The sequence below is a fragment of the Psammomys obesus genome, unplaced genomic scaffold, assembly GCF_907164565.1.
Source record: "Psammomys obesus unplaced genomic scaffold, mPsaObe1.curated_primary_1811, whole genome shotgun sequence".
Lineage (NCBI taxonomy): Eukaryota > Metazoa > Chordata > Mammalia > Rodentia > Muridae > Psammomys > Psammomys obesus.
In genome coordinates, this window is record NW_026594143.1 from 1,622,126 (window position 1) to 1,628,595 (window position 6,470).

The window sequence follows — 6,470 nt, forward strand, 5'->3', positions numbered from 1 at the left end:
TGTGTGTGTGTGTGTGTGTGTGTGTGTGTGTGTGTGTGTGTGTGTGTTTCCTTTTCAGGGCTCAGCACAGTGCTTTCTACCTTGAAAGCTTTGACTGATTCCTGTTGTTGGGGCTCTGACCCAACAGGGAAAACTTAGGAAGCTTGACAGAGTTCTGGGAAGGCTTCTTGTAAGAGGCAGCATAATGTTACTGTTAATAATTATGGCCATTTGTTATATAGTTCCTACATGCCAGTCCCCCTGTTGCCTACATGTATCAGAGATACCGCTTCTTGCTTGCCATCCTTACATCTCCTTGTGTATGGAGTCCAGAAGTTCTACTTCCAGACAGCTCTTGCAAATGGTCAAGCAACCATTTAGGAGTAACTGCGTAGCACTTACTCACTTTAGGGCACAGCACCTGGCCCAGGGCCAGTCCCACCACCTGTGAGTGAATGTCCCAGCTTTAGTAGATGAGGTGGGCCAATCCCGTTCACCCTCCTTGGGAATGTGAAATAAGAGATGCAGAAGAATAGTGCCAGTTAGTTGTGAGGAGCTAAGCTGAGAGGTCCAGTCCCTGAAGATGCTGGTTGGGTTGGGAGTGCTATGGACTAGGTCAAGTGCCTGTTGAGCAGCTAAATGTGGTTGGCCAAGCAAGGAGTGTGGGGCAGTTGTGCAGAGAGAAGCAGACATGTAACATGGATGAGTCATATTAATGACAAACCTCTAAAACGGAGGTTCATGCTACATTTAGACATTTCATCAAGCTCCAGGTATAATGAGTTCTATTTGTACTTGAATTCCTATCCTTGGATTTCTGCTTCCTGATCTCGCTTCATTTGATTTCTGTTTCTCGCATCCAAAAGAGGCCTAACCCAAGCAATGCTTTAGATTTCATTTAATTTGTGCTTCATCCCCTCAGAGGTGAGTGTTCTTTTCCTCATTTTACAAGTGAAGAAACTGAGGCTGAATGAGGTTAGCTTGAATAAACGATGTACGAAGTCTACCTGATTCTCTGAATTTATTAAGCATGAATGTAGCATTGTTATTTAAAATCGCTACCAGTACTTTATTTATAAAAAAGTAAAAGAGATTATAGGCTTAATCTCACCTATTTTACCTGGTCTGACTGTCAATCAGCTACTCCAAATCTCCCCTTCATTTTCTAGTTGGGCAATTTTTCCTCTTGATTTTCTGGTAGTTGTCTCTTTCATGTCATTTAAGTCTCAACTTGTTTGCCACCTCCTCAGAGAGGCCTTTGAAATCACCTACCCAATTTTGTTTCCCCACTGCTCTCTGTCATATTGTTTATTTATTTATTTTTCTTTTCCACATAGACCTTTTACTGTCTGAAATCTTCTTGTTTATTTGTATAATTTGCTTCTTGTCTACCTGCCCTTCAAAAATAGCAACTGAAGCCTCACCTGCATTCTCAGGACCTAAAAGATACTCCACAGAACCGCTTAATCTGCTTTTTGATGAACGAATGAATGTATGATCTAAAAAAAAGTCCTTAATCAATCTTCTTCTTTGAATCTCAATCTCCAAAGGTACTGTGAATATTTTTTTTGTATTTTCCAAGACATTTTGTATGACTTTACAAATATGCAGAGATCTTTATATAAGATATATAAGGATAAATAAGATCATATATTTTTATAGCACATTTTTTAAAATTCATTTTTTATTACAATTTATTCACTTTGTATCCCAGCTGTAGTTCCCTCCCTTGTCCTTTCCCAATCATTCCCTCCTCCGTCTTCTCCTCCCATGCCCCTCTCCAAGTTCACTGGTAGGGGAGGTCGTCCTCCCTTTCTATCTGACCCTAGTCTATCAGGTCTCATCCAGGACTGGCTGCATTGTCTTCCTCTGTGGCCTGGTAAGGCTGCCCGCTCTCAGGGGTAAATGGTCAAAGAGCCAGCCACTGAGTTCATGTCAGAGACAGTCCCTGTTCCCCTTACTAGGAACCGAATTGGACAGTGGACTGCAATGGGCTACATCTGTGCAAGGGTGCTGGGTTATCTCCAAGCACGGTCCTTGGTTGGAGTATCAGTCTCAGAAAAGACCCCTGTGCCCAGATTTCTTGGTTCTGTTGCTCTCCTTGTGGAGCTCCTGTCCCCTCCAGGTCTTTCTATCTCCCCCTTCTTTCATAAGATTCCCTGCAGTCTGCCCAAAGTCTTAGGATCTGCTTCAATACCCTGCTGGGTGGAGTTTTTCAGAGGCCCTCTGTGGTATGCTCCTGTCCTGTTCCCTTTTCTTCCTCTTCTGATGTCTATCCTGTTTGCCTTCTGACTGTAGCCTGAGCATCTTATCCAGGATCCTCCTTGCTTATCCTCTTTAGGTGTATAGATTTTAGTATGTTTATCCTGTATAATATGTCTAATATTCACTTATAAGTGACTATATACCATGTGTGTCTTTCTGCTTCTGGGATACTTCCCTTGGGATGATCTTTTTTAGTTCTCACCATTTGCCTGCAAATGTCATGATTTTCTTGTTTTTAATAGCTGAGTAGTATTTCATTGTGCAAATGTACCACAATTTCTGTATCTATTCGTCAGTTGAGGGACATCTGGATTGTTTCCAGATTCTGGCTATTACGAATAAAGCTACTACAAACATGGTTGAGCAAATGTCCTTGTATACTTCAGCATATATTAGATATATATGCCTAGGAGTGGTATAGCTGGATTTTGAGGAAGCGCTATTCCTAATTGTTTGAGAAAATGCCAGACTGATTTCCAAAGTGGTTGTACAAGCTTATGTTCCCACCAGCAGTGGAGGAGGGTTCCCCTTTCTCCACATCCTCTCCAGCATGTGTTGTCACTTGAGGTTTTGGTCTTTTCCATTCTGATGGGTGTAAGGTGAAATCTGAGGGTCGTTTTGATTTGCATTTCCCTGATGACTAATGACGTTGAGCATCTCTTTAAGTGTTTCTCTGCCATTCTATATTCCTCTACAGAGAATTCTCTGTTTAGCTCTGTACCCCATTTTAAAAATTGGATTACTTGGTTTGTTGCTGTTTAACTTCTTAAGTTCTTTATACATTCTGGATATTAGCCCTCTGTCAAATATAGGGTTTTTGAAGATTCTTTTCCAGTCTGTAGGCTGTCGTTTTGTTCTGATGACCATGTCCTTTGCATTACAGAAGCTTTTCAGTTTTATGAGGTCCCATTTATTGATTGTTGATCTTAGAGCCTGTGCTGTTGGTGTTCTGTTCAGGAAGTTGTCTCCTTTGCCAATGAGTTCAAGGCTCTTCCCCAATTTTCCTCTAACAGATTTAGTGTGTCTGGTTTTAGGTAGAGGTCTTTGATCCACTTGGACTTTGGTTTTGTGCACAATGATCTATTTTCATTTTTCTACATGTAGACATCCAGTTGGACCAGCACCATTTGTTGAAGATGATATCTTTTTTCCATTGTATGGTTTTGGCATCTTTGTCAAAAATCAGGTGTCTGTAGGTGTGTGATTTTATTTCTGGGTCCTCTGTTCGATTCTATTGATCCACCAGTCTGTTTCTATGCCAGTATCATGCAGTTTTTATTGCTGCTTGCCCTATAGTACAGCTTGAGATCAGGGATAGAGATAGCTTCAGAAGATCTTTTATTGTACAGGGTTCTTTTAGCTATTCCGGGTTTCTTGTTATTCCATATGAAGTTGAGAATTTTTCTTTCAAGGTCTGTAAAGAATTGTGTTGGTAATTTGATGGGAATTGCATTGAATCTGTAGATTGCTTTTGGTAAGATGGCCATTTTTACTATGTTAATCCTGCTGAGCCATGAGCATGGCAGAGCTTTCCATCTTCTGATATCTTCTATTTCTTTCTCCAGAAACTTGAAGTTTTTCATACAAGTCTTTGACTTGCTTGGTTAATTACCCCAAGTTACTTCATATCCTTTGTGGTTACTGTGAAGAATGTTGTTTCTCTAATTTCTTTCTCAGCCCATTTGTCTTTTGTATTCAGTAGAGCTACTGATCTTTTTTAAAGTTAATTTTGGGGGTCACTCATGTATACTATCATTATCATCTGTGTATAGTGATACGTTGACTTCTTCCTTTCCGATTTGAATCCCCTTGATCTTTTTCAACTGTCTTATTGCTCTAGCCAGGACTTCCAAAACTATGTTGAAGAGATATGAACAGAGTGGGCATCCTTGCCCTGTCCCTGATTTCAGTTGGATTGATTTAAGTTTCTCTCCATTGAGTTTGATGTTGGCTATAGGCTTGATGTATACTGCCTTTACTATGTTTATGTAAGTGCCTTGTATCCCTGAACCCTCCAGGACTTTAAACATGAATGAGTGTTGGATTTTATCAAATGATTTTTCAGCATCTAAGGAGATGATCATGTGTTTTTTTTTTTTCTTTCAGTTTGTTTATATGTTAGATGGCATTGATGCATTTCTATATATTGAACCACCCCTGCATACCTAGGATGAAGCCTACTTGGTCACAGTGGATGATAGCTTTGATGTGTTTTTGGATTCGGTTTGCAAGTATTTTGTTGAGTATTTTTGCATCAATATTACAATCATACAGGTTTTTTTAAACCAATGAAAATTCTGCAACTCTTTTTTATACAATACATAACCGTTTCTCAATAGCATCTTTGTGTATCAAACCATTATTAAAAATACAACACTATAGTATGGTAGTACGTGTATACACCAGAAATTATGTAATCAGGTTTTTCTTAGTGAGTGTTATTTTCTCTTATTAGTGTAAGAAGTAATGTTGAATAAATATTCTTGTCAAATACATATATTTGCAAATGTTTCCCATACCAATTCGCTGTCTTTTGATTTTCCTTTTCATATATGTGATGGCCAACTTTATTTAAAGTTATATATGGTCATGTTTGTTGATCATTTTTTATATGGAACCTGAGTTTTATTTTATGCCTCACAAAGATGTCACTAGTTCCTAATTTTAACATTAAAAGTGATTTACCCAACCTTTCTGCTAGTACTTTCATGGTTTCAGTTTTCCGGTTAAGCCTTTGACCTATGTGGAATTTATTTTGGGGTAGAGTTTGGGATAGGGGTACAGCTTCTTTGCCCTTCAAATGCCAGTTCTACTGTTTCAATACCATCTTTTGAGTAATTTCTTGGACCCATAGAATTGAAACACTGTTCTTATCATGGAGGTTTCGTATGTGGTGTTTTTATTTCTGTCCTTTGTGTTCTGAGTGTCTACGGCTGTACAAGTGCCATCCTGTGTTAGTCAACATAACTTTTTTTTTGAGACAGGGTTTCGCTGTGTAGCCTTGGCTGTCCTTGACTCACACACTCTGGCCTCAGACTCACAGAGATCCACCTGCCTCTACCTCCCAGAGTGCCAGGATTATAGGCATGTGCCATTGCTCCCGGCTTGATCAACAGAACTTTATAATACATTTTTTTTTTTGCTTGTGATTCCTTTTCCAGAGCATTTTTGTTTATTTTCACATAATTCTTCCACGTGAACCTGATCATTCCATAATACCCCTGAGGTTTTGTTATTGAATTCGTCAGTGAATTTGGAGATCAACATCTGGGTATGGCAGCCTTGAATCTTCCTATTCCAAAGGAGGATCTGGGTTTCTAATTGTTCCTGTGCTTTCTGTTTCTCTGCAGCACTTTCAAGTTTTCTAGATCCATTTTCTGAATATTTCTGAATTATTATTATTTTTTTTTGCTGCTGTGTAGAAGCTTTCCCCCGTTATCATCTGTAACTGTCATGGAAGAGCAATTATTAACACAACATTCAAGGCTGTTACTGCTTCTAATATGTTTTGTACAGATTCCACCATACTTCCAAGTTATGCAGTCATGTCATCAACAAATAAGCTTGGTGTCTATTTAGAAGTCTGTGCCTCCTTTAATAATTCTTTTGTCTATTATCTAACGTTTTCAGAACAGTCATCGTGGTAATCATAGGGATTTACCCCCTTCCCTCACTTTATCAGAAACCATCACATTTCATTATTCATCATAATATTGGCATTTGGTTAGAAATAACATTCTTTAAAAATTATATATTTGTTTGGGAATCTGTACTTTATCCCAGGCTCATTGATGTTTTGAGAACCCAGTTTTTAAATTATTGAGTAGCATTTGTGTTAGAATTTGTTTACCCATTAGAATAAGTCATAATTTCGTTCAAGTCTCTCAAGTGTTAATGTGCAGACTTTTGCATAAACATAAGTTTCGACTCATTTGAGTCAGCATTAGGGGTGCAATTACGGGATCAAAGGTAAACATGTTTAGCTTTGTAAGAAATAGCCAAACGGTCAAGTGAATGTCCTACTTTATATTTCTCCAGCAGTGCATGAGAGTTCAACAGAACTGTATTCTCATCACCACTTGGTGGTTGAAGAATGTTGGGTTTGTACAATTCTAATATTGTATAGTGCTGTTTCATCATTGTTTGAACTTTCTGTGCTCTTATGAAATAAGCAGAATAAGCCAGATAAACAAGTCCTGCATCTCATCTCTCATTTGTGATGGTGA